Genomic DNA, 10,283 nt, shown 5'->3' with positions numbered 1-10,283 from the left:
TGCAAGTGACATTCAAACCAATCTTAACCTCTTCAACTCTGCAGGCAAAAGATTTGGTCTCTCACTAAACATCAGCAAGACCAAAATCCTCCACCAGCTCTTTCCTAGACACGCATTTACACCTCCAGCTATTGACATTGATGGGGAGACTTCCGATGTGGTTGAACACTTCTCATATCTGGGCAGCTGCTTTTCTCAGAAATCATCGTCAATGTTGTCATGAGAGTTTTTTTTCCACACTAAGAGGTCAGTATGCCTCTAAGACTGAAAAAAAATCTTTGAATATTGTCATTTGGGGTGCTTGAAGTGTAGGCTGTAAACTTGTATCCAAGCAACAGGAAGATTTTACGACAGACTTGTGACTTCTGTTAAAAAAGCAGTTAGTTTCAGTTCTGCGGTGAAAGAGACCAGAGGAGCAGCTAAAAGCCAGTTTCTGTTGGAGATCTGGGTTTGCACACCAGGAAAAGAACTCTCCCCGAAAGGAATGTTTGTCTGTCTTGTGAAAGAAAAGGAATTTTACATTTGAGTCAGTGCTGTGCTCTGCCTGGAGAGAAAAAAGACTCATGAAGAGAGAAAGACCCAAAGAAAAGAGGAGTTGCAACATTCTGTGGAGGAACACTGCTTTGCTGAGAGGAAGCCTGCATTGTTAAAGGTAGCAAAATTCCTATTGTCTCCAGTCCCAGAAAATCTCTACCTTCAGAGTACGTCCTGTTGACTTTTGTGTTTTTAGAAGTTCCTGAACTCTCAAGACAGTTTCTACTGTTAGAGTGCTAGTTTAAAAATCTAAGTCGACCTGTTGCTGCACCTGAAGCTGAAAGATCTGTGACGCCTGCTGCAGACAAACTACTTTTAACGCCTACCTACCACAGACTGTTCATTAATTTCACCTGGAAACCTCAAGTGGCATTTACCTTACCAATCTGTAAGTACTACCAGAAGGTACAACCCAGCTATTTGATTTTTCTAAGAAACTGTTGTAAAGTCAATGGGTTGAATTTGACCTGCCCCTGGAAGCCGCAGGTTGCGGCTCGGCGGCCAGTAAGATTCTGAGGAGAGAGGTCTGCCTTGACCAGCGATGTCGAGAAGGGCCTGCCCCATATTAATGGTGGCGGGCGGAGCTCGGTGCACCCCCACCTCTCCCCCACCCGCCACACAGCAGCGACACCACAATTAGCATATGGTGAACGGTACTTACCTTTGCTGATGATGCAGCCCACCGCCTCTCCACTGACATTTCCTGATTTTTTTGATGAACTGGCATCCATCACATGCCATTCCATTGACGATTGGAAAAGCCGGTGGGTCCACAGAGGCAGAAGGTTTTGCGGCTGAAGGTAAGTTTCTTTTCAGGTGTCTCACTCGGCACTCCTAAAGGGAAGAGGGAGAGGGAGGCATTACAGGGGTCTCACTCAGCATACTGGAAGGGAGGAGGGGGGACACACAAGGGTCTCACTCTGCATTCTTAAAGGGAGTAGGGAGGGTAAGAGGGATACGCAGTGGTCTCACTCTGCATTCTTAAAGGGAGGTGATCTGGGATTACTGGAGGAAAGCTTTGCTGGCATGAAGGGAGGTACATAGAAATATAGAAACATAGAAAATAGGAGCAAGAATAGGCCATTTGGCCCTTTGGGCCTGCTGCGTCACTCAAAAAGGATCATGGCTGATTGTCTAATTCAGTATCCTGTTCCCGCCTTCTCCCCATATCCCTTGATACCTTTGGCATTAAGAAATATATCTTTCTCCTTCTTGAATATATTTAATGACTTGGCCTCCACTGCCTTCTGCGGTAGAGAATTCCACAGGTTCACCACCCTCTGACTGAAGATATTTCTCCTCATTTTGGTTCGAAATGGTATACCCCGTATCCTGAGACTATGACCCCTGGTTCTGGACTCTCCAGCTATCGCGAACATCCTCCCTGCATCTAGCCTGTCTAGTCCTGTTAGAATTTTATAGGTTTCTGTAAGATCCCCTCTCATTCTTCTAAACTCTAGTGAATATAGGCCTAGTCGACCCAACCTCTCCTCATACGTCAATCCTGCCATCCCAGTAATCAGTTCAGTAAATCTTCTTTGCACGCCCTCCATGGAAAGAACATCCGTCCTCAGATAAGGAGACCAAAGCTACACACAATACTCCAGAAGTGGTCTCACCAAGGCCCTGTATAACTGCAGTAAGACATGCTTGCTCTGCACTCAAATTCTCTTACAATGAAGGCCAACACACCATTCGCCTTCCTAACATCTTTGTGTTGTCTGCAAATTCGGAAATGTTAAATTTAGTTCCCTCACCCAAGTCATTAATATGTATTGTGAATAGCTGGGGCCCAAGCACTGATCCTTACAGTGCCCCACTAGTCACTGCCTGCCACCCGGAAAAAGACCCGTTTACTCCTACTCTCTGTTTCCTGTCTGTCAACCAATTCTCAGTCTATGCCAGTATATTACCCCCAATCCCATGTGTTTTAATTTTGTACACAAACCTCTTATGTGGGACTTTATCAAAAACCTTCTGAAAATCCAAATACACCACATCCACTGGTTCTCCCTTATCCATTCTACTAGTTATATCCTCAGAAAACTTGTTAACTTGTTATATCCTCAGACTTGTTAAGCATATGTTCCCTTTCATAAACCCATGCTGAGTTTGTCCAATCCCGTTTACATTTTTCAGGTGTTCTGCTATCGCATCCTTTATAATAGACTCTAGCATTTTCCCCACTACTGTTGTAAGGCTAACTGGTCTGTAATTCTCTGTTTTCTCTCTCACTACTTTTTTAACTGGTGGGGTTACATTTGCCACCCTCCAATCTGTGTACCTTCCCTCCATAAACAGTGTACGCTCTGTGTCTGTTCATGTTTGTGAAGGATCAATAGCACACTAGGCCCCCCACATGTGTGGGGAGGGTGGCAGAAAGGGCTGAAGCAGTAAGGTGATATGAATAGTGGCAGCAATCAATTCAGCTGGTAGGATCTTGATATGGTCATGCTGTGCCACTCTGAACATTGTCCACGATGGACAATGCCATGGCACGCCACACACTTGATCCAGGAAAGCAGCTGATGTACCCATCAACACCAATCCCTGCCCTGTTAGAAACCTTCTAATACACGAAGGGTTCAACTTTATTTATCATACAGAAATAGGTATGGCTCATCCTACATTGTGTGATCCTCTGCTCGTGAGGATCCGTTCACACCAAAGGCAATATCAACAGGCAGGTGCGATCAACTTAGAGGCCCCAGTCATGAGCAGCAGCCTCCAATGGGAGCTCGCCATTACGTTTGCCATGCATCTACAGGCCCCACATGACATGCAATAGGATGTCAGAGCAACAGTCTCAGAGGTGATTGTGCATGTCGACAGGGTGGTGACATGTTTATGTGTCCTGTTCAAGGATAACCTGCAGTCCATGGGCTCCAGTGGACATCCCATGCCTTTGTTCCTCATAGTGGCAGCGGTTCGCAAGCTTGACGCCACTGCAGCTTTTCAGGGATCCACCAGAGACCTTTGTGGGGTCACACGGTCAGCAGTGCACTGCTGCATCAGGGAGGTCACCAATACCCTGCACAAGAGGGCGAGTGAGTATGTCCACTTCAGGATGGACTCTCACAGCCACGTCCAGAGGGTCATTGCTTCTGGCACCATTGCTGGAGAACTACAGGTTGTAATGTTCATAGACTGCACTCAGGTGGTGTTCAGGCCTCCTGCCAGGCCACCACCTGCAGACGTCACCATTAAAGGAGCCCTCTCAATCTAGATGAAGCTGGTATGTGAAGACTGCAGATGCTTGTTGTGAATGTGTGACCACTTCTGAGGCAGCTGCCATGACACATGGGTCTTGCGCCAGTCCCGGCTGCCACCGCTGTACACCGAACTGGCTAAGATGGAGGGGTTGGCTTCTTGTAGATAAGGGCTATCCTTTGCAGACATGGCTCCCGACACCAGTGAGAGACCTCACCACTGCTGTAGAGGAGAGATATAACGCCAGCCACTGAGCTACATGAGCTCCCACTGAGCAGAAGATTGGGATTCTGAAAAAGCATCTCCAATGCCTGGATGGATAGGGTGATGCCCTGTACTAAGGGCTGAAAAGGCCAGCAACGTTCTTTGCTGCTCGGCACAATTGCGTGCCCAATAGGTGCCAGGCCTGGCGTGATGAGGAAGACATCAACAGGATTCTACAACATGAAAGACACATGGGAAGGCAGATGGCACCCAGGCTCTGCATGAAGGGCTAGCCGTGAGCTAGTGATGTACTAGCTTAAAGGCAAAGGCTGTCTGCTCCATAGGAACCGACATGTTTTCTGCAAGCCACACTTCACCCTTACTCAGCTTCTATGCACCAGTCCACATCTGCAGCATCCCTGTGTAAACCATTAGAGACAGCAGCTGACTGAGCCAATGTCCATGTCACTGCATCCGTGGAGACGCTCATGAGTAATGGTGGCATGGCAATGATGTTATTGCATATGTTGGCTGTCCTAAAGGGCCAACGGTGCAAAGGGATGTGACATTGGCGCGACATGCTGGCACACATCAGTCGCACAGAGAAAAGGACACACATGTTGGTGAGGAACATTTAGTGAAAGATCGATTTACATTGCTGTGAGACCCATGCATTCCCATTTGTGCCAGTGTGTAAACATCGGTAATTCAGTGCAAATTTAAGATTAATCACCCAGGTGCGACATGCCTACAAGAAAGAATGTTACACTTGATAGGAAAAGAGGATTACAACTTCACAGGACACTGGGACACAGCAGGGTAAGTATGTGGTAGCAAAACAGAAAGCGCTGGGGTCACTCAGCAGGTCAGGCAGCACCTGTGGACTTGGACTAGTTAACCAAGCTTCTCTCCACAGATGCTGCCTGACCTGGTGGATTTCTGCAGCACTTTCTGCTTTGCTGCCAGATTGACAGTAGCCCCACTCTTCAGCAGTCAGGTAAGTATTCGTTGACAGCTGTCAGGAAGCAGGTGCTGAGGCACTTAAAGTATGGGCTCAGCACCTTCTGCACAACTGTCAAAATTTCTCTCACTGCGCCGAATGTCCTGCCTATTCCCATGTAATATGGGGAGGGCGGCTCGGCGCCATGATTCTAGTGAGCCCCCGTGTGGAATATCGCGGGGGCTCTGTAGCGGCTGCTAAATGCAGGCACCCCACTGAGTTCAAAAAACGTTGCCACGCAGCAAAGTGCCCTAATAAAATTCAGCCCAATATATCCGTCTTCCCCAGTAAACCATTGGTAATTGAATGCATGTGTGTCCATGAGATTTTGGGATGATTAAGGAGTTATAACATCTTTATATATATATAGATTCATCTCAATCTCATTTAAAACTTGGTTTATTAATAAATACTTAATTTAATTGTTGTTTAAAGCAACCTGGTTTGGCATGTTCGATTCTGGGTACTGCCTGTGTGGAGTTTGCAAGTTCTCCCTGTGTCTGCGTGGGTTTCCTCCGGGTGCTCCGGTTTCCTTCCACATTCCAAAGACTTGCAGGTTGATAGGTTAATTGGCCATTATAAATTGCCCCTAGTATAGGTAGGTGGTAGGGAAATATAGGGACAGGTGGGGATGTGGTAGGAATATGGGAATCGTGTAGGATTAGTATAAATGGGTGGTTGATGGTCGGCACAGACTCGGTGGGCCGAAGGGACTGTTTCAGTGCTGTATCTCTAAACTAAACTAAACTAAACTTATTCTGGGGATAACTAAAGTGATTAATTTGGCTAATTTCTTGTAGGTGGGAAACGTTACTAATATGTCGTGACCTATGGAGTAGTGGGTCTGAATTAACAGTGCATTACTCCCAACTTGGTTGTAACATATCAACTGGGGCTTGTCCAGGATTCAGATCCACTGTTAATTATGTCAATTATAAGGGGAATAATAATTCGAAAGAGTAAACATGAAAATAAAAACAGGTTTCGTCTATAAGCATCAAGGCTATACCATCAGAATGGCATAAACAGATGCAGCAGCTTTTCTGGGAAAGGCGAATGTGTCTCTCAGTGATTTGAAAACTTTAACCAAGGTTAAATTGATAGAATTGGCAGAAAAATTAGGGTTAGAGGTGAAATCTAAATTTCAGGTACTAAAAGAGCAGTGATAATAGATGTAATACTCCAACATTTGAAATTGGGAGAAGAAGATAGTAAGTCAGAGAGTGATCCAGTTGAATTGGCTAAGATTCAGTTAGAAACGAAAAACCCTGAGCAAGAAAAAGAAACAACAATAGCACTGGGAAGACTCAAACTTGAATTTCAGAGAGAAAGTGAAAACGAAGCAAGGGAATTTGAATTTTAAAAATTGAACTGAGAACAAGGGGTCTACAGGGAACTACAGGGAAAATTCTGGTCAGGATGAATCTTAATCCAGCCTAGGACCCAGTAAAAAGCTGTTTAAATTTATACACGCTCTCCTGAAGTTTGAGGAAAGGGACGTGGAGGCATTTTTCATTTCTTTTGAAACAATAGCCAAGGAAATGAAGTGGCCAAAAGAAAGCTAGACACTGCTTATGCAAAGCAGGTTGATGGGCAGAACTCATGATGTTTATGCCATGCTTCCTGAAGAGGTTTCTGCATATTATGAGTTAACAATAAAGGATATTCTTGCTGCATTTGAGTTAGTCCTGAAGCTCACCGTAAGAATTTTCGGAACTTACAGATATTGGCGGGGCAAACTTATGTACAATTTGAGAGGGCGAAGAAAAGTAACTTTGATCATTGAATACGGACATTAAAGATGGAAAACATGGATGAGAACCTTAGAGAGCTGATTCTCTTAGAAGAGTTTAACAATTCAATCCCTCCAGTAGTGAGATTTCATGTAGATAACCTGAAAGTGTTAAAAGCTAAGCAAGTAGTCGCAATTGCTAATGATTTTGAGCTTGTGAATAAGCCAACATCTTTTGTCCGTCACTCCCACAAATCCGAGAAGATAAAGTGGGAGAATAAAAGGAAGGCAATTAGTTGGGGACAAGAAAGAACAGCTGGGATTGCCCCAATATCCCCGTCTCAGGCCAGAAAAGAAGGTGCTGAGGGTAGATGTGAGGTCCACAAGCTGAAGTGTTATCGTTGCCACAAGGTAGGACATCTTCGTTCAGAATGCTGGAAGTTGCGAGATAAACCCTTGGGACCTGTTGGGGGCACACAAAGCTGGTGCAGAGAAAGAGGCTCTGACTGAAAGTTCAGCAGACCAGGCTGTAGCTTTAATGGCAGCTGCAAAACAAGACACAAAAATGAAATTGAGTGCAGAGGTTGAGAATAAGATACCTGAAAGTAATAATGACTTCTTGTCAAAGGGAAAAGTAACTCCATATCCCTTAAGTGAGGCAGGAAAACCTATTGTTATACTTAGGGATCCAGGAGCAGCACAAACTATTTTACTGGGGAAGACATAATATTTCCATCATAAAGCGCACTGGATGCTAATGTTTTAGTTCATGGAATTGGTGGGGAGTATATCCCCGTACCTTTATATAGAGTGCACCGAGAGTGTGACCTAATATCTGGGATGAGAACTGTAGGAGTTGTCCATAGTTTGTCAGTAGAGGGAATTGACCTACTCCTCGGGAATGATTTGGCTGGGTAAAAAGTATCAGTTTCTCCTGTAGTCATAGAGAAACCAAGTTAAGTTAGTGAAACAGAAAAATTACGTTGTTGTTGTCACCATCCTTCAATATTGCAGTGAGACTAGTTTCACCTACCAAAGGCACCTCAGGCTACTGGAGAATTTCCACCAGTGGTGTTTCCATGGGATACTCAAAGTAAAGTGAGAAGACCGGCGAACATACCCCAGCATCCTCACTGAAGCCAATTCCTCCAGCATCGCAAGCATGGGCTGCATTTGACAAACTCGTGCCGATCTCGGTGGCGAGTTTCAAAGGTGGCAGTGTGCATGCACGGGACTTACTGCATGGAGCTGCCATAATATTAAATGCGGTGGCTCATTTATTTGGCCAAGTAGACCATACTCCGCCGCCCCCCCCCCACCCCCGATGATGTGGGAGGGAAGTGCGGTCCACCCCTGGCAAAGGCATCCAGTGCCATTGTGTAGGCATCAATGCCATTTTCAAAGGGCTTCCAGTCCTTCAATGTAATTTAAATTTTTAAAGATACATGATGGTAAAAAAGTAAATAAAGTTATTGAGACCCCACCCACATTAAAATGTATTACTTGCCCTCTCCCCCCATAAAAATGTACCTTGTGATCCAGAGCATTCACCCCAAAGTTCCTAAACTATGAACTTTACCCCTTCCCATCAACCCCTGGAGTAATCAAAATCATTTAACCGCACTCCCCACCCCAATGCTGAAAACTTAACTGTTCCCGGCTCCCAACCACTGTTCCACCTCGGATCTGCAAACGAGCTCTGAAGGCAGGGAAGTCCCAGCAACCGACCTCAATATCACTGCGGTTCAGCCGACTGGAGCAGGTAAGTCATGAATTCATTAATATACATTCAGTCACATATATTTCCTGCTCATGAGGCCTCGCTGCCACTGGCAATATGGGGCCGGGCCTTCTCGGCGTCGAGGCTCGTGGTGGACCGCTCCTGGAGGCATTTTCCGGGCCCCCAGCCATGATCCCCGATGTTGGGGGTCGGTAAAATTTAGCCCCATGAGTGTGAGAAATCAGCTCCGCTGGCCTGGACACCTCATCTGTATGCCAAATAATCAGCTTCCGAAGCAAATCCTCTTCTCATCACTTAAGGATGGCACCTGATGACAAGGAGGACAGAGGAAACATTTTAGGAAACTCTGAAAACCTCATTGAAAAGGGAACCAATTGACATCAGTGCATAGGAGGAACTTGCCACAAACCATACCATGTGGCAGTGCCTCATCCGACAAGTGGGCGGCACAGTGGCGCAGTGGTTAGCACCGCAGCCTCACAGCTCCAGCGACCCGGGTTCAATTCTGGGTACTGCCTGTGTGCAAGTTCTCCCTGTGTCTGTGTGGGTTTTCTCCGGGTGCTCCGGTTTCCTCCCACAAGCCAAAAGACTTGCAGGTTGGTAAGTAAATTGGCCATTATAAATTGCCCCTAGTATAGGTAGGTGGTAGGGAAATATAGGGACGGGTGGGGATGTGGTAGGAATATGGGATTAGTATAAATGGGTGGTTGATGGTTGGCACAGACTCGGTGGGCCGAAGGGCCTGTTTCAGTGCTGTATCTCTAAAAAAAAAGTCGGAGCACAGTCGGAAACTGACTCTATAAACTCTGCTTCAGAGAAGTAATGAAAGTGGAAGGTCAGAGAGAAGAACCCTGGCTTGAGTAGCCCCCACCTCACTTCCTCAGGGTGGCTCCTGTCCTCTCTGCCCAAAGACTGGTGGCTCCAGGATTGGCCTGCTGAGTCACCTGAGGACACACAATTCATGAAGTCTGGTAGACGTCATCCTCATTCGCATAAAACCCACCTGTTAGACTGTTTTTGATTCCCCTTCTTAATATATCTTGCAAAAATTCCCTGGGAGCTGTTATGTACATCTGGGAGGACTAACTACGCATCCGTCTCTCATCTTAACTGAAAGACAGCATCTCTGACAATGCAGGACGAGTGGACGAGGGTGTTGCAGGGGGAACAATCCCTTCAGAATGCTGACAGGGGAAGGGAGGGGGAGAAGTGTTTGGTAGTTGCATCACGCTGGATGTGGTGAAAGTGGCAGAGGATGATCCTTCGGATCTGCAGGCTGGTGAGGTGGAAAGTGAGGACAAGGGGAACCCTGTCGCGGTTCTGGGAGGGAGGGGAAGGGGTACAGGTTGAGGTGTGGGAAATGGGCTGGACACAGTTGAGGGTCCTGTTCAGAGATATGTGTTAAGATAGGAATATCATGGTCATGAGAACCACAACTGAGAAACTTTTTAGCAATGGTCTTTGTGAAAGCAATCATGTGCTGATCGAGTTAATGCTGCACAAAATTTAAATAGACCAACCAGACTGCAAATTAAGAACTGCCCTGGTATGGGTGCCTCAGGCAAATATTCTCTCCAGATGGATGAAGAATATATCCTTATCAATTAGTCAATAGGCGAAATCCCAAATTGCCTTCTGTGCTGTGTGATAATCCTCCTGCTCTAGAAGGTCGTGCAATTAGCTCAATTTTTTTCTGGATATTTGAATGTTTTGCATGCAGGAAAGCAGGCTTGTATCAAGGCAGAGGTCTGATAGATCATTCATAAAGCACTGAAGCATCGTATTAGATCACCTGAGACAGAGTTCAAATGAGGAGATTTTGTATTCTATAAAAAAGAGGGTCATAGGTAATGGAAAGGCCC

Source organism: Heterodontus francisci, chromosome 9 (genome assembly GCF_036365525.1).
Source record: "Heterodontus francisci isolate sHetFra1 chromosome 9, sHetFra1.hap1, whole genome shotgun sequence".
NCBI classification, from domain to species: domain Eukaryota; kingdom Metazoa; phylum Chordata; class Chondrichthyes; order Heterodontiformes; family Heterodontidae; genus Heterodontus; species Heterodontus francisci.
Note: the sequence above shows the minus strand (reverse complement) of the source record.